The sequence below is a fragment of the Haliotis asinina genome, chromosome 8 (genome assembly GCF_037392515.1).
Source record: "Haliotis asinina isolate JCU_RB_2024 chromosome 8, JCU_Hal_asi_v2, whole genome shotgun sequence".
Taxonomy (NCBI): Eukaryota; Metazoa; Mollusca; class Gastropoda; order Lepetellida; family Haliotidae; genus Haliotis; species Haliotis asinina.
The window spans coordinates 16,881,833-16,901,609 of NC_090287.1; the positions used below are offsets into that span (position 1 = coordinate 16,881,833).

At 38.7% G+C, this 19,777-nt stretch overlaps 2 protein-coding genes across 15 annotated transcripts in view; both read right to left on the reverse strand.

The window, feature by feature from the left end:
* The window catches only part of LOC137294895 (ADP-ribosylation factor 5-like), a 174,852-nt gene that overhangs the window by 150,176 nt on the left and 4,899 nt on the right, over nt 1–19,777 (reverse strand). The window lies entirely within an intron of this gene.
* Nucleotides 1–19,777, reverse strand: part of LOC137294889 (homeobox protein six1a-like) — a 96,118-nt gene that overhangs the window by 11,614 nt on the left and 64,727 nt on the right. Inside the window, exon 1 of one of the 14 annotated variants that reach the window (XM_067826050.1) lies at nt 2,507–2,643. The exons of 11 other annotated variants lie outside the window; for them this stretch is intronic. The gene's annotated coding sequence lies outside the window, so the exon portion shown is untranslated. Of the gene's footprint in view, nt 1–2,506; nt 2,644–19,777 lie in introns of those variants that run through there. 2 more of the 14 variants (XM_067826052.1, XM_067826048.1) reach the window with 2 other exon arrangements.

Genomic DNA, 19,777 nt, shown 5'->3' on the forward strand with positions numbered 1-19,777 from the left:
ATTACCTTATTAAAATATCCTTGTGAAAAAATGCACCACAGTGCAGACTAGATAATTCAACGAAGGCAGATCCACTCCTGCAGTTTCAGTCACTGACGTAGAACGCAGAATTAACATCCATGTATAATGTAAAATTAGTTATTCTATTGTTATTTCCTAACAATACTAAAAAAAGAAATATCATGATGAAGGCTCCATTAATGACATTAATATTAGAATATTTTACCATTGAATGATGCCATTGATATTTCAGGATAAACAGACCAACCGAAACACGAGACCAAACTACCAGAACATATATCTTTCAAGTTAAAATCGATACATATATTGTATTCAAATCAGATACATACATCAACTATTACTTATGCATAATATCATTACAAACAAATCAAATCTCTCCAATATGAAACATTGCTGGTAACATTACTATGACATGCTATTCAGCACTGAAAGAACACTATTTTTTAATATACAATTTCACGGGCGATGGCGTATACAACAGGGCCGTGATGGCATTCGGCCATTATGGAAGTATTAATCTTGGCTTGGAAAACTCTCAGCTGAGTCTTTTAAACATGTGTGCGTCTAGCTGTAACAAAAAAAACCCCCAAACACACACACACACACACACACACACACACACACACACACACACACACACACACGCACACACGCACACACACGCACACGCACACACACGCACACACACACATCATTTTGAAAATTTGACAAAAATAATGTCTGATGAAATAACCTACTTTGACGTGTACCATGTGTTCTCGTGTTTCTTTCATGCGAACAGTGTTTGTGACAGGTGAACCTATGGTGCAGGAATATCCAACCTGTAACACCTGGTGTCGTCACTGAACTGATCCATAAACACACCGATAAGGTTCTTTAATTTGTTCATCAACTTACAACTGACTCTTGTAAACGTTTACCTTCTTATACGTGCAGCATTAGGTGCAACTTTATCTACCATCAAATAGGGCGGTGGGGTAGCCTAGTGGCTAAAGCGCTCGTTTGCCACGCTGAAGACCCGGGTTCGATTTCCAACATGGATAACATGTGTGAAGCCCAGTTCTGGTGTTCCCCGCACTGATATTGCTGGAATACTGCTGAAAGGTAAACTTACTCACTCACAAGTGGAGTTCATGAATGTCCAATACCCCCAGTAAAACAATCCAGCATATTTCTGACAGAAAACCTGGGCTCAATTAACATCATAGGTACAATGTTTATTACAGGAACATTGGTAAAAGTGACGTACAACCATACTGACTCACGCACCCTGGCAACAAAGGATATGAGTACACCATGCTGGTCACAAGAGGTGCCCTACACGTGGATCGAATGAACACTATGACCACTGAATTGGGGCGATATTTCTTTGATTAGTTTATATATTCACCTGGCTGACGAAGTGTGCTATCTTACTACGACAGCCAAATTCCACCAATTACTCGTTGGTTCGAGATCCTGGCCCACTACAACAGGTAGCTGCATGGTGTGGTGGCGTCTTGGTAGCGACAGTGGCTTTCATAACGAATTTTCAAAGAGTGTGTCGCGCATATCTTGATCTTATGGCTGTCACATGCGTTTCTATAGTTTCCTTTCTATAGTATCCTGTGAAACTCAAATTCATAAATTTACGTACAATTTTATTGAACACCCATAATTAGTGGCATATGTCCAGAGTCGTGCCTCAGTCTCCTGTACATATAACTGCCACTTTCATATTATTAACAACAGTTAGAAACAGAAATCAAAGCCAATCTCGTCCAAGTCCAGCACTTTGAAGGAGGAAGGAACGATCTGATTTCTCTACACGCCTAACAGAAGCAAAACAACATTTTCAAACGGTCTGTTATTGTCTAGACCGACGCCGTAAACATAACCTATATATATATATATATATATATATATATATATATATATCTGCTCGGATATTTCTTAGCGGATTTTCTTGTGGAATATGGCGGACATATGTGAGTCTCTCAGCGGCTTTTTGCTCTATACGTTTGACATATATCCTTCCTGCAGTGCGCTGTTTATTAATCGTTGTAAAGTAGATGGACAAAAAATGGACGAAAAAGCTCCCGAATTCTTCCGAGGAATGACAGAGGGAGAAAGCGGGATGGATGAATAACAGTGCGCACTCCTCGTGGTGTGGTAATGACAAGGCCCATCTGGCTCAGATCTTGGCGTCAAGGCGAGGAGCAATGTCAAGGTCGCGACGAAACTTTCTCAAAACTTCATACAACAAGCATTCTACCTCTGCCCTCTCAAAAGTCACTATGTCTACAACAAACAATGAATGGGGACACATTATGAAGAGGCACAGACAACAACAGTCCGCATCTTCGTGCCAGCCATACGCCTTGCCAACTACACCGGACCAGACGCTATCAAAGGACGGCCATCGCGATGTCAGTTAATCTACTAACTAAAACTCCCAACGAATTAAGCAAATCTTAATCTGACACAAATCTAACCCGGTACTTACGTGAAGGAGATTGTTATGCTGTGAAAAATGGTAATTTCACAGATGTGTAGTCCGGTTTATCGACAGGAAGCGACTCCGAGAAGTGGTGAGATTTCGGTTACAAAGACCGAATCCCCGGATGAGCATCTAAGTAACGTGTCTGTATTTCGCGTTGCCTCCTCTCGGGGCACATATGTTGTTCCCCAATCTCTCGCGTCAACTCTGCACATGTTTATGGGGTTGGAGAGGGGGCAACTGGCGTATCTCTTAATGAAACGTTGGCTTCCATACACTCAACGTGGTTACCTAACGATATTGGTCCTGTAATTATATCACTGACAAATTCATATTTCATATAATTTTATGTTATGTTCTTAGCACCGGAGGTTTATAATCCGTGCAAGAAAAGCATTTCGTAATTGCAAAATAATTAGTACATAGATTCCGTAACATGTATTGATATTTTTGTATCTTATTGTTTCGCGCCGCATTCATCAACGTTCCAGGGATAATCAAGCATAGAGCAGATAATCCAGTGACTGATATCATGAGCATCACAGAATGCAATAACGTAAGTCTAGCCCACCAATGCAGTCAACTCTTAGAATCAAGACTTGTATTTTACAAGTGTGTTATCAACTAACCAAGAAACACTAAGTATTAGCACATAAAAAGTATAAAAATAACTGGAAACAGTCACAGAAACGATGTAGACATGAGGCCCAAAATGCAACCCAGATACCCGTATATAAACATAACTGGAAACAGTTGCCGAAATGATGCAGACACAAGTCCCAAAATGCGTACCAGATACCCGTATATAAGCATAACTGGAAACAGTAACCGAAATGCTGCAAACACAAGATCCAAAACGCAACTCAGATACCCGTATATCAACAAAACTGGAAACAGTCACCGAAATGCTGCAGACGTAAGTTTCAAAACGCAACCCAGATACCCGTATATAAACATAAACAGTTATACTTCTTATTACTCCTGATCTTATAGCCACAGCCATGACATGAAATATAAATATGAAACGTAATATATACTTGGAGAATGTTTTTACCATCAAGGGACCAGGTTCTATGTACGGAAATTATGCAGACACAAGTCCCAAAACGCAACCCAGATACCCGTATCACGCACACAATTACCGATGAGCCATACCTTGCGTGGTTTACATTAAAACAACATTTAACAGAGTGTAAATTTGTTTGCATTACAGTACATGTCGCTCGGTACATATTTAAATATTAAATCGTTGTTACTAATAACAACTAAATTACAGATGCAAGCATGACTCTGAAAAATAACAAGCATTCAATCTGTTAAGAATTAACAATCACAATCTGTACATTATTTCTCTGATTGTTTTTCGTTTCCAACACTCCTATAGTTTGCGGACTTACAACCATTATTCCATTGTCCTGGGCCAGGAACCCCCACAGGAAGCTTGACAAGGATTGTAAGTTATAAAAGTTTCATGTATAAGAATTTTTTAATAATTGCATCTCCCGCATATTCGGCGAATACGTTGCTCCACATCATAACACTTCGCTTGAGCGACGTCGCGGAGACGGCTTCTGAATTTATATAAGGACAACACATTAAACCCCGTACGTACACAGAATCCCTGATGCGAAGAGTATATCTTTGCCATAATTAATAAATCATTTCCTGTTCTTAAATTCCAAACTGACGTAGCCACAATAGAGATATCATGGGTGGAATCCCGAACGAGCAGAAAAAATAATAATTTCATTTGCGTGAGCTACTGTTGGTGTAATGAGTGTTTTTACTGTATTGTATGTTTAGGGTTGCGGTAAAGTGTTGACTGTTTGAGACGTGTGACTCTTGAAAGCAGGTCGTAAATCATTGTTGACTTTGAAAGATGGGCTAGTTTAAAAACACATTATTATCTAAGCGTAAAATTCAGTTACATGCTGACAAGACTCGATGGGTAATACCTTTAGTCGTACAACGGGTGAAATGCATACTCGTCATATTCTGAAAGTGTTAATTGGCATAAACAAAATACAATTTAATCCTCTAATCAGCGATTAAAAGGCATGAAATTCTATATTATTGTAATTCTTGTCTGACGATTCTGTCCATACTTATGATCTAATTATACTCCAGCCACCTAATATAATTTATGATTATACTTATGACATGTTTATATTCGTTCCATAAAGCAAAAGGGTGTTGTATTCTGAAACAATTATGATTATACTCCAACCAGTATATTATTACTATTCTGTAACCATTATCTGCTTTATGGATTATGGATTATTTATATATTTTCTACTCTACCCATTGACCATTATTAGTTATGGCTATTCTTAAATCATTATAACATATGATTGTAAACCACCCATTATGGATTATTGTTATGACATGTACACCAGCCATAAGACCATGATTATACTCCACCTTAATGAGAAAAGGTATTCTTTAACCAGGTAAACTTATGACCAAGGTAAACTTATGATTGCCAATCAACCGATAAGTGTTATTAATGTATTTCACGCTTAATCAGTTCTGACTTATGATTATACTAAAAAAAATATTAATTAAGATTATACTCCAGGTATTATGACATGTTTATACTCCAGTCATTACGAGTAAAGAACATTCCTTAACCATTCAAGTTAACAACCAGTCGTTACAGCATACTATCATGCTACAACCAATATAACATATTTTGTTTATTTTGAAGCCATTATAACATATTGTTATACTCAAACAATACAATTGTATTCCTCACCAGTGATTATTAAAGAGCCATTATGGCTATAATCGTCATACTTCTTATTACTCCTGATCTTACAGCCTCAACTATGACATGAAATATAAAACTAAAACGTACTATATATTTGGAGAATGTTTTACCATCAAGGGACCTGGTACTATCTAAAATGTCAGGTAATACTTCTAAACGACATTGAAACTGAGAAATCCACAGGCCATAACTACAGCTCGCACAAATCGTAACTGAAATGTGCAAATATGGCTATTACTGTGCCGATTGAGACAACGGGGATGTCATGTACGTCAAAACCCACAGCGAACATAAAATTACGTTGCATGCGAACACACAATATTCACCAGGACACAAACCATTCTCCGCCGCTGAATGGGCATTAGAACTTGTCAACAGACACTAATTGGCTAACAAACAAACAACACTCTCAATGGCACCTCTTGTACTATAGTCAATATTGGCATTACTGTTTGACCTAACCGTTGACATTAATAACGCTTGCAGTCTCTCCCTGTAATGTTTAGCCCGATTGACACAGGTTATGCTGATGAGTATGCCTTCGTAAATGGAGTTCGGGTTCGAACCCACTTCAGCCTACTTGAAGTTCACTCCCTTTATCAGGCTTTGAAATCTAGAACACACAGAATCAAAGCGTTATACTACTGACACGGCGGGGTCTCGCTATAACTCGGATGAAAATATGCACTCTTTTTCAGCTCTTGCGGTGGAGAGTTTTGTGTTTGGATGCACACTAGGTGAGTTTTGACGATAGAAATGAATTAAATCTCAAATTACCTAAATCAAATATGGGAATATTCACGTTCCCATTCCACAAAACCACAATACATTGCACACACGTGATTACAAATGCATGTAGTTTGTGAAGAATAATTTATCTCATTAAAAGCAGGGTTTGCCCTGCACTTTTGTTAACCCCAGATTTCTATCTATTCTGATTAAACTATAATAAAAAAATGTCAGCGATGTTAATATTATATCACAATAAATTTCAATAGAATCGTACAATGACAAAGATTGGGAAAGCTTTGAAATCGACCCGTAACTGCAGTGTTGTGTGAAACGTCCTGGTTGAATTCTGCCCCACACAAATGGCTATTTCGTTTGGCCCTATGTAGCTGGAAAGCGCTGACTGCCATGCCAGTCGGGTATCCAATGTTGTTAGCATGTGTTACAGGCAATAAAAGGAAACCCGACACCGCTGTAAGACGATACTTAGGAGGGACTGCAGCAATCGCTCGACGATGGCGTGTTCATTTCAGAACAACCGTGTAGATCGGCTTGTTTATTTCAGAAGTACCTGGTGCCAGACCCGCAAATGTACTTGAAAAAAAATTAAAATTAATTCTACTTGCTTCTACTGAAAACAAATATTTTGAAGTGTAGTGTGATAATGACTTAATTATGTTTGTGTGATAGAAATACAGTTGTCATTACCATGTAGGTACTATGGTACTATCGTAAGGTTTAAAGTCAAACTCCAAGGACAATCGTCATTTCATTTAGCTATCAGTATATCGAGAAATGCGGATTATCGACAAATGAGTGCGCTGCATTGACAAAGATTAAACTGCAGTTTATATAATCATAAGATGTATCATATATTTAGTTCATTTTTGAATTCGTTTTAATTTCCCAGTTCTTCTTCGATATCCGTCTTGTGTCAAAGTACACGAATTGTCCCGGATGCACATCATCACCATGTTCCGACATAGCAGGAAAAACTGAAGAACTGAAAAACTGAAGAAGTCAGGGGGCGCATTTGCTAATGCGTGTATTCAAATGAACGAGTAACAGGCCTCAGAAACATACAATACATTGTTTTCCAGACACGGTTGAATTCCTGATGCATTTTCATCCACCTGATTGTGTATACCACAGCAACAACAATAAGATAAACATACAGATGAAGGATAACACCCCGCCTTCTCTCTCTCTCTCTCTCTCTGATTTAAACGTTTCTTCCAGACTATTTAACCCGTGTCGTGCATATTTCAAGAACAACTATGACACCATTACAAGATTTTCGGCTTCAGCGCAACTGTCTTATCTTTTGTTATTGTGTTGCCAGGCAACGCTACGCTTACTATCGGATCAAACATGCATAAAAATTTTACCGGTCATGAATATTATATATGCCTAGGAATAATGATAATATGAGTCATAATTATTGATTGTTAGTTAGATTAAGGCATCCTTCCATGTCGATTTCACACAGTAATGACGAAGTTTGTTCACAGATTCCACCAGCTCATTGACAACGTTTGCAACTATGGAAATACATACACACATACATCAAATACGTTTTTTTACGATGCGTTAGTGTTTGACTGAACAAAAACCCAAACTAACGACTGTTCACTGCACACCAACACGCTATAAAACCGAACAATATCATTCAATAATTCATACAGTTTACGGAAGAATGCAAAATTAAGATAAATGTTTTGATATCTGGGTTACAGCAAAACACGAAAACAGTTTCTACGACTACATCGATTCTTATCATACATTACCACGAAGGTATTCCAGTGACATACAGGTATTATCTACAATCGAAATATACTCCTAATAAACTAATAATTTCTTGAGACAGGCGAATGTGTCTACCATTCAGGAAGATGAGGCTTATTTCGGTGTATCAAATCTCAGTTCCTGTGCTACCACGGCGGTTGGGTTATGGTTGAAACGTCTGCTCGTTATGTTGAAGACCCAGGTTCGATTCCCCGCATGGGTACAGATTAAGCCAAACACCGACCTCTGATGTGTCGAACGTACTTTTGTACCGAAGTATTCCTTGCGCATGTCCCGAACCAGTTGTGTGTGTATTTTAGACCTTATATAATAAAGTCTTGTTCCCATTTTGATTACCCACGTAGTGTGTGAAGCCTGTTTCTGGTGCCACTCGGCGTGATATTTCTGGTATTTCTGGTATTTCTGGTATCATGCTAAAAGCAAGGTGATTCCATGGATAACGGAAGAGACACGGTCCCCAGTGCCCTAGCTGATCGCTTGAGACGATAAAATGAACCGGTCGGTGAACTCGGTGGTTATTTTTATCGTCCATCGTAGCACCTCAGTGTGTGAATCGTTACTCACAGTATCGATCACTGGAATGTCTGGTCCAGATGGGTTATTGACAGATCGAAGCCGTATACTAGTAGCTTGAAGTGGGTGAGTGTGCGACGTTTAACAAGAGACTTTTAGCACATTAGTAGTGCAGGCATGGCACTCAGAGGAAATATATGTACAAGACATTATCTTATCTGTCAGAAATAGTCTTCCATTATCTGTATAAATCAAGACCTAAACGTATATTTTCTGTTACCAATACTGACACGGTATTTAAGACAAAACTAAGAGCCAAATGCATCCCATCAGTCATCAAGGAATATGCGCCTGCGCGAGTTAATCAATCACAGCGAGTGCGACTTCCGGTACCAAGTGACAGGCGGAAAACGCGACTGTACCTTATAGCGAGGCCCTGTACACGTGTGATGGGAACGGAGGAGGTGGTCGAAGGAAAGACAGGTGGTCAGCTTGTCCAAACCATGTGGAATGGCTGAGATTAAGCCGGAAACGTCCATGGCACGTGTTAATAATAAGTTGGAATAATATATGTCATGTGTTTCAGTAACAATAATGTGACGCTCGCGAGTTAACCGAGACTATTACGACGTGTAGTGTGCCAATGATGAGGTACACATAAAATCTGTTTACATATACGTCATTTACATAAAGCCTCAACGTATACACACATATCAAGTATTAAGTCTTTGACTTCATCATCATCATCATCATCATCATCATCATCATCATCATCATCATCATCATCATCCTACGTGTAATGGTGGCTAAATATGAAACAAATATCTTATCTGAAATGATCTTATATCTTACAGCTTTGAGTTCTAACCTCGAAACGCAGTTGTTTGTAAAATCTAATTTTAATTTTCAAGCGTATACCAGCGTACCTGTTTAGCTCGTCATTTCTTTATCCAGTATCTCCTGTGTCGTTTTTGGCAATAGTCCTGCAATATCGATCAATTTAAACATAATTTCGGTTAAACATGTCTTGTAAGTTTATCGCGTGTGGTATGGTATTGACAAAGTATCTACACATAATCGGTGCTGATTCTGGTTTTGATATCCATAGGTTTTGGAAACCAAGGGAGGCAACTCTTTACAGCAAACAGTGGTGCATTATGCAGCTGGGCCAATCGCAGGCTGGAAGAAAATATCCTTTTAGACGGATATGGAATATTTCAAGATCGTTTTCTGTAATCGCGGGAGAAATTCACTGTTGATACTCCGTGCCCGGGAAGTGCAGTAACCAAATGTAAAAGGTCGTCAATGAGGTCGGCCATTAAATGACTTGAGTCTTAACATGTTTCGCGTATACACTTTCACTCATGATAAATACCTTCTCCACCAATAAAGACATTGTATAAGCAAGAGCATGTCCAACATGAATTCGGGTAATGTTAGACAACGTTTAATCAACATTGCACGTGCTGGCAAAGCGCGAACTGACAAGGAGGAGCTGGGAAAATTGAGACCACTGACGATGTGGCCGAAATTCAAGATGGCGACCGATGACAGCGTGAGGCGAACTTTGGGAGGAGCCGGTGTTTGCGCTCTAACCTCAGTCGGTTCTGAAACAGATCTCCCAGAAGAAGCTGTCTGTTCTCGCGTTATCTCACACGCCCTGGGTCTGGGTTTAGTCAAGCTTTCCTCGAGGTTTCATCAACTGCGATAATCTAGAGGAGCTACCGCCAACAGACAACTGAACAGTAGTTCTGGTGAGCTCCCCACGTCGCTTGTAGGGTTATCTGGCATCGCAAAACCGTGTATGGAGATTTCAGTGTTGCTTACACAGGGAACTCTTCAAAAGATAGCCTGTTTGTGTACACAGTTTATTATTTATTGATACTTGCACAATAAATGAAGTATGTATGCATATCTTAAAATAAATATGCATATTTCAAAATCTATATATGTTGGGTATGTGAAATGAACATTCTAAGAGTATGACTACAATCTATATGAGTATAATTACGTCTAATGAAGAGGCTATTGTGCATTTTTGCCTAATTTGTGTCGTATAGAGATATATTTCCCAACGTGCTACATATCGTGGCAGCATAACGTCGTTTGGACCTTCGTTACATCAGATAATTGAGGAGGCGGTCTATTGGTTAAAGCATTCGTTCGATGACCCGGGTTCGATTCCCCACATGGATACAAAATGCCCACTGTTGGAACATTGCTACAACGGCGTAAAACTACACTCAGTCAGATCACTGTGACCTCCGTGACCCCAGGTGGTAAATATGGATCACTGTATAGCAAGTACGCAAGTGATTTGGATCTGTAATAACAGTCAGTGGGCTTCCTTTACAACTAGTCAATTGTACCTCAATGGTAATACGTCATTGGACATCGACACAACAGGTCATTTGGCCATTTGATCGGTTACATCAAGTCTTTGGACATTAGCTGTAACAAGACATTGGGCGTCAGTTACGTCATTTTGGCTCAGTTACAAAGTCACATAACCTCAGTTACAACATTCTGGGTCAGCTACAACGTCACGTTGGCTCAACTACAACGTCGCTTTGGCTCAGTTTCAATGTCATTATGGCTCAGTTACAATGTCATTATGGCTCAGTTACAATGTCATTATGGCTCAGTTACAACGTCACTTGGCTGAGTTACAAAGCCACATAACCTCAGTTACAACATTTTGGCTCATTTACAACGTCATTATGGATCAGTTACGATGTCATTATGGCTTAGTTACAACGTCACTTGGCTGAGTTACAAAGTCACATAACCTCAGTTACAACATTTTGGCTCAGTTAAAATGTCACTTTGGCTCAGTTACAACGTCATTTTGGCTCAGTTACAATGTCATTATGGCTGAGTTACAATGTCATTATGGCTCAGTTACAACGTCACTTGGCTGAGTTACAAAGTCACATAACCTCAGTTACAAAATTTTGGCTCTGTTAAAATGTCACTTTGGCTCAGTTACAACGTCATTTTGGCTCCGTTACAAACCTCAGTCACAACATTATTTCTGACTGGAGTATATCGTTAAATGTCCATCAAACCAGTGTATTTAAACTTCGGTGGCTTACACATGGAAATAAAAACCATATTAAAATAACAATGGCCGTATCACATGACTGTACTGAAAACAATAGCATCATTTAATCGATCGCAGTTAACAAATATGATCTATTGATGAAGCTATTGAGCATGCATATTTCAGAAGACATGCTGAGATCACAACAATTTAGCGCAAAGTTTCATTACTTCATAATTCAGGTATTCAGAAGCACCCCTTCGTGATGTGTATAAATATGAACAGCCGGGGTACTATGTTTCTCAGGGGCTATTATGGTGCCGTCAACAGTGACAAATGTTGTGGAGGACGCCCGCTCACCCTCGACCAAGAGTCAAAGCTTAGATCCTTGTGGCATCAGAGCGAATCGTTTTAGCATTTACTGAATAGCAAATTGTATTGGATTTGGATTGTTTACCTTATCATATTGATATTCACTAGTAAAAAACATAGCGATCCCGGATCTCCTAGATTCCAATTACGCGTTAAGGCCAAACCAGTGTAGATATTTGTTCAAGAGAAGATTGTACTGATATCAATGCTGTAACGTATTTATACAATAAAGTTCGTATTTTAAGTTCACGTAATACATTTAATACGATGATCTGGAATAATCTACAAGGACTCCAAATACGTATGACTTCACTTATTTTCGATTTTAACCATCTGGTATGACGAGCCTTGGTTTACTGGAGTATGTAGAGACCTGTCCTCTGACTCGGGCGAGTGAGTTTTGTTTTTCGCCTTTTAAGCAGTATTCGAGCAATAATACAATATCACGATGGAGGGCATTAGATATGGACTACACACGTTGTACTTATAGGGGAATCGAACTCGGGTCAGCTTTCATGACGAGCGGAAGCTTTAACCACTAGGCTACTAGGTGCCTGAAACTGACTGATTTTGATAGGGATATAATATTTGAAAGACACCGTTTCCATAGCCAAATGCCATCTTTTCCCGTCTTTAATGTAATGATTAATAGTTCAAATGATCATTTCCAATAACTATGAATAAAAAGAACCTCCTAACAGACAGTCAGATTTTCTAAACTTGCATCTTCAAAGGATAGAATTACTATACATCCATGGGCGTAGCACTCAGTACAGGAATTGAGTAAGGCAAGGAACAACGCCCAAGAACATTTATTCTTGATTATCTACCGAACAGAGCAAATAGTGGAAAAAATATGAACCGAATGAATGAACAACAAATTAGGACAAAACTGTGGCCTGGTTGGGTTGCACCAATCAGGAAGACTGTTTCGATTCACTGTAGGCCACTGAAGTCGCCCGCTGAGGCTGTTAATTGTAATAGATTTATCAACCTGATTAAAATAGCACGTAACCGGATACGATTTTATATTCGGTCATGGGAGAAAACGCCACAAACAAAATTATTAATTTTAAATCTAAATTTGCAAGAATCCGGGTAGCTTTCTTTGTTATACTTTACTGTAAAATATCTCAGCACAATTACAAGTGAATAATTTGCAACTAACTATGATGCGACTAAGGTGTTTAAATGACATGTTGTAACATCGATAGACAGTGCGTTATAATCTTTGAAATGAGTAAGTTTAACGTGAGAAGAAATAAGATAGATGACATGAATTATTTAAATAGTTTTAACAACAGACAATGTAACTGTTATTTGGGTTTGGTCTGTTGTTCAGTGCCGTACTCAGAAATATTCCGGCCTTATGGCGATCTGTAAATAATGGAATATGGACCAGACAATTCAGTGATCAACAGCACGAGCATCGGTCTTCTCAGATGGTGAACAATGATATGTGTCAACCCGAGTCCGCAGGTCGCCTCTTGAGACAGGCATGGGTTACTGAGGACCAGTTCTAACATGGATCTTTACGCGTCTACTGGGTAAATGAAGGTTTACGCCGCTTTGCAATAGTCAAAATAACAGAAATTGGGTTCCCAAATGTTGGGGTAGGGGTGACATTTTCGATGTCACATACGAAACTCTTTACCCTCAAGGCTACCATCAGTTTTGTAAGCAAATAAATATGGTTCTATCTATGGTTCTTGTTAAATGCGGCGTGGATACGTAACAATACTGCCAATGCGGATCCGCCCAATTAAGTACGTTCGTATCCTCGTCCTCAACGTTATATCGAGTAATTAGGATATGCTAGCAGTTTTGTATCTTAAAGGCGGGTAATTTCCTAGAAGCTACACAACCGTTTCAATATTTCACACACACAGATACATCACGCTGTGCAATAGACCTGTTTGTTAGGACAGAATTGCTAACATACGCAACTGTGGTCGAAGGGATGACTTAGCGTGTCAGCAGCCATGGTGGCACGACATTTGCCTTTGTGTTGGAAGATTTATGGCCCACCATTTTTCATTCCCAAATTTTGTCTATTGTCCAATGCCGCGAGATAATGTCTAGAAGCTGTGCTTATATGTTCAAGAAACCCACAACACAAGAGCTCATAAGCTACGTCAAATCTCGTGTCAAACGAGAACTGGCAACAAAGGAGTTATCTCCCCTTGAATAAAAGAAACAATTTTTAACGGTGGATTTTTTTCTCATACATTCTTTCACTGCTTTACGCGAGTTACGGCCTATGGATATTATAATGGCAGGATGTTAATAGGGCGTATATAATGTCGCTCATGCGTGGGTGACGTTTCGGGAAAGTCCGTCCCAAGCCATTATATTTTTATCGGCTGATCTACCATGTATTTTGCGTCGAGTTAAATGTTAGGTCTCCTACGCGACGAAAATACGACGTAAATTCTCTTATCGCATTTACACAAGCGTAACAGATTATGATGCAAACACGTAGTGTATAGAATACATTTCAACCAATGACAAAAAATGTCTTAGTATTTCAAATATGAAATCAGTTTCGAGGATAGGCAGCATCCATTAAGACATCCACTACCCACTCATGCAAAGTTCACTGAGAAATAATATGCGGTAATGTTGATTTTTTAAAAAAATAATAAATCAATTTCTTACTTGAGAAAGACGAGCTGAATACGACTAAGAGAATGTCACTAGGATCAGATTACACTACCTCATCGGCCCGTATTGTATATGAAAACGTTGTTCTCAAACCGTATCGCCTCAGGAAAAACGGTATGAGTATTCTATGAGCGCTTCAATCACTTCGTCACGAGCACTGCTTAAGGAGGCCGACCTCTTACCGCCTCAATCAATATAACAGCAAGACGTCGACTGGTGTGCTCTGTGTCAGTGTAGGTTTTTATCCAACTCGCTTTACACAAAAATTCATGAAACGAAGTACTTTTTGAGACTGTTCGTTACAATGTGAAAAGTTAAAGAACTGTGCGTAGCGTGGTAAATAACAGTTCTTCAACACATGTGTACCAGTGACAGTTTACTATCTTACCATAAAAATAAAGAAAATCCTTAAGTCGAGCGACCCATGGTGAAGTTAAGCCTTGACATATTTTCCTAATTATGCTATTAAAGTAAGACTGTCCGCAAGTCTCTGTTGTGTAGTTCGAGAGTCGTAACAACACAGCAATAAACAGCGACAAGGCGTTAAAAACATCCTAAACAGGCTTCTTTCTCAGCGCATAAAATACCAAAGATAACGTTCAAATTCCGTATATGGTCAGACGTGTCTCTGCCTTAATTACTGCTGTCACCTCGGTATGACAGACGGCTAAAAAGTTCAACATTTCTGGTCTCCCCATTCCAGGAAAACCACATATGTCAGAAAAAGACTGACTATGACAAATATGCTTTCTCGATGCAGCTATCGAAAACACGGACGTATTATCAACACGATGGCAATTGACAAAAGGCCTGTCGTCGTTTTTCGTGGTCTTCAGACCAGAACTGACGATATCTTAGCCAAATGGAACGGACCTCAATCAGATAAAACATGAACAATCGATAACCCAGACACTGCAGATTGGGAAGAATCGATAGACTTGAATTAATAAGGAAAACATGGAAGATGGGACGTTCCAAGTTTCCGATAAATACTGGTAATTCAGAAAGAGAGAGAGAGAGCTGTGCTCTTCTCTATCCTATCTGTCGTAAGTACCAGCCAGCCTCGGCCCTAATCGTATGATTATATACAATAATAAGGGCCCCAAGTCGGACCGCAGTTACTCCTATCTTTCGGGGAATCGTTTTTTTTCCGACGCCGTCTCACATTGGATTAACCGTTTGCGAGGGGAGGACGAGCGACGTGCCAAGCTCGACGGAATGCGGGCATAAAATGGCTTTATTCATCTGCTCAAATATTTATTTTTCTTTGAGAGAAAAACATGCCGAAAAAGAGCTCGTCGGATAAATGAATTAGCGCTCCCCGAAATTGTTTTCAGTAACAATAATCTGCTATTCGTTTTGAAAACATTTCGGAATTGGGCCATTAAATGAAATTATTACAAGCATTATTGGCTAAAGGAGATATCCCCATCACAAACTGATGTAGGAGAGTAATGGAATTACTGAGTCTATGTTTGCGGTGGTCTTTCTCAGTGAGAAGTAACAGCAATAATGTCATGCAACCGAAAGTGAATAACCCCCCATGGGTGTGCTCCCCTGGTAACAAATCTCGCCTCAAGGTATCGCTTTCATACTGGGTGAACAACATTATTAAACTACCGCCTTAACGTTACTGCATATTCTGCTATTGTATAAAAGTAACCTTTTTACAATACTAATAAAACTCATACTTGAACTTAACATTTTATCCGCATCAGAACTTCATATCAATAAGATCAGTTAAAGTTTTGAAAATAAAATGCAAAATAGACACTGAAATATGAATACAGACATGGAAATACTTTAAATATTTTAAAATTGAACTTTAAACTTCGTGAACAATCCAAATCCTTCATAAAAAGGTACTATACGACAACCATGTCAATCACTGATTGACAGATGTAGATTTCCTTACGATTATACATGGGCGGGGAAACCGCACCTGTCAAAATGTCAGTTTTACATAACAAATGACTATCATAGAGCCGTTTGGGGTATACATTTCCTTCCAGTTCCCCCACCCACAGCATGTGCCCCCTGTATTTGTTTTGCCTGCCACAGCCTCTCCCCGTCCGGGAAATAACTAAAAACACATAAAGAGCCTATGTTTCAATCCTCGCTACTCAAAAGGCTGTTCAGTCTTCCGTTAAGTCATGTGATTTATTGTACGTATATCCCGCTTCCCTCCCTGCAAACGAAAAGCTAACTTTTTTCAATTGCCTTTGACGTAACGAGTCCCTACACGGAATTCTCTCTTCAATTCCTCTGCAGCGCCATTACCTCGCCGATTTTTCATCGCCATTCAAAAGCCTGACATATCCCCCCCAAATGCCATGATATTCGAGCCGGCGGGTTTATAGTTTTACTGTAATCACGCTTTGGCCGAAAGTCATTGTAAGAAACGATAAAAATCTCCCCAATTGTGCTTATTTATCAAGTAGTGTAATTTTTGCGAAAGTTATTATCTTGATATACACATAAACGGCCCTGTCAGTTTGGAGTTAATAAACTTCATTGGCAGTCGCTAATGATATTTAGAAGCGAGTCTACTCGCTACTCTGTGAATAGAGAAAGCTGATATTGAGTTACCTGAGGTTTAATGATGTTTTCCACTCTGTCTGTATCGTGATTGTCGCGACGAGATACAATAATATTGAGCCGACGTTGCTATTCGCTTATCATCCATATTTAAGATACTTATTACCAAAGCAATACTGAAACATCTAATTTCCTCTTACACATATGGGCATTATGTTGTGCGAAAAATACAAGCACATTGAGACGCATGATTAGATACCGACCATTTTGGATTCGAACCTCGACCCGGTGAGTGAGTGGACTGACAATTTATTTCAAGAACACTTATCATCACTGAATCACTGTAAATTACGTCAGTGGGACTCAAAGAGACAAAAATATCAGTATCACCTTATGCATTTCCTGTAGTGAATGAAACAAATACAGGAAAAGGTACATAAAACTAGCAGTTTAAACTTGTAATGCAATAGTTTAAAACAATCTATGAAATTTCTTTTCACCAAAACACCTTAACTACCATAACATGGAAACACTTTCAGCGGCAAATTCCCTATTCTCTTCAAAGCGAGAAAAAGACTTCCACATACTCGAGTCAATAAGTGGGCGTTTAAACAACATTCCAAAGAAGGAATTCTGGAAATGGTAATTGACTTTAACCGACTCAAATCTGGATAAAATCGCTTCTTTATTGAAGCCCTTTCTTTCAGTCATCGAATGCTACAATAGCTGTAACTAAACACTATTTATTTTTAATCACTACAAATGACAAACAAACACATTTTATCAAATTGCAATCAAAACAAAACAAACTGCAGCTAGGCATCAGCGAGACTGGCGTGTTATTTTAAAGGTTTCAGATAAGATCTTTGAGCCAGTAAAAACGAAAATTGCTCTTCATTTAGTACATCCGATGGTAACGAGGTAAAGTAAACATCTTTAAACTTTGATGTTTTCGTTCTGTTTATGTAACTACAAATACTATAGAAAAGCAAATCACCACGAAATCTCGATGCTATCTCCCCACTATGTGTACACGCGCTATGATGCGGTTCTCCTACCACTGATCTTATAGCTATTGTATCTCGGGGCCTTCAAAAGGACGACATGGCGGTGATATTTATTAAGATCAAATCCAGCGTGAGAATATATTTAACTGTACCAGCCCCGTCCTTTCGTCTGTCACTCTGTTTGTCAACTGCTTTGACAATTAAAACATACTACGAAAAGCGATATTAATGATGGACCTGCGTACCTAATTTTGACATATTAGATTTCAAAGTATTGAAAATTTACCCTTATCAAATCTAAAGTTCCTCAGTCTGTCGGAGCTAGATTTATAGTACAATGAGCCTCCAGCTCGTGTTTCCTGCTACTTTTCTGCTTGGTGGGACCGTTCGCTTTTGGTTTGCTATTTAGAGGGGAAAGACTGTTTTCCTATCCGCTCATCCGTGATGAATAGAACGTGCTAGCGACACGATATCTGCACCTTAAACGACAATAAAGACTATAGAATGGTTTGGATTTGAGACAGAGTTTTTGACAACATTTAAACAACCCGGGGTTAACAACGAATGTTACTGGTAGTGCGTTACACTATATTAGTGAGTCGCCCCTAACAGTCGTTAGGGTTATAGCATCTGTATTGCTTTCAAGATACATGCGCTGTATGTTATATGTTACCAAACAGTGTTCTTTTTCCTATTTCTAGTTGTTTTTTGGATGTTAAGACAATTGTACATGTCGTTGAACATGTTGTAATGTTCATGCATTCAAACTGGAAGAACGCCAATTAAGCTGAGCCTTCGTAAAGTTTTTGTTTTACTGGCCTTAAACAAGACATTCAAGAATTTAATAATTCCAAAATATGCTATCCTGACAAAAAGCAAACCAAACCAAAACACCAAGATAAGAACTGCCATTTCCACTCACAAGGAATGATTTAATAATAATTTAGAGAAAACATAATGCCAATAACACATTTGGTACATCGCTATCAACGAATTGGACATGAATAATACCAGGTGTTACTAGTACTCTTACAAACACAATACTTTAACATACTTTTGAACACATGAAGCTTGTTTCTTACAAATGCATGGTTATTCGTCCATTTACTAAAATGGACGAAAAAAACTTTCTTAATAAAAAATAGTATATTTTTACACATATTTTATTTGTACACAGTAACAAGTGAATCAATCTCATTTATGCATTTATATTTGGTCACATGTTTCACACAAAAATCGTACAAAGCATGAATTAATTGTCCATTTCACGTTAAAGGTGACGTATAGGTTTAAATGAAACGAAACTTTGTCTTTGAGTACATTTAGAAACGGGAAACAAGCAACAGCATCAAGGAAGCACTGTCAAGAATGACACCAATATTGCTCCACATAATCCACTTTTTTAAAACAAAGAAATCTAAGCCCTACTAAGCCACTTCCAGCCCATCACACGAAAAAGGTATATCACTTCATACAACAAACTAGAAGTAGTACTGGTTTTGAGAAATTATTCACACATTTGTTGAAAAGTTAATTTCCTGAAAGTGAACTGTATTTTTCAAGTTCCAGTTTAAAATCAGTTATTAATCCCCGAAGCTGACATTTCAACATAACCTGATATTCCAGGTTTTCTTGAATGCATTTGCAAAGTTTATATACTAAAGAGCTCACGGTGTATCATTTTATTGACATATAAGACCAAACCCGAATTCCTAACAGAGAAAATGTGACAGGGTTTCTTTAAAAGATATCTGCATAGTTTCAATAGGCATTTAAAGACGCTTTGGAAATGAAATATGTACAAAGTAGGAGCTTCTATTACCAATTATAAGTTC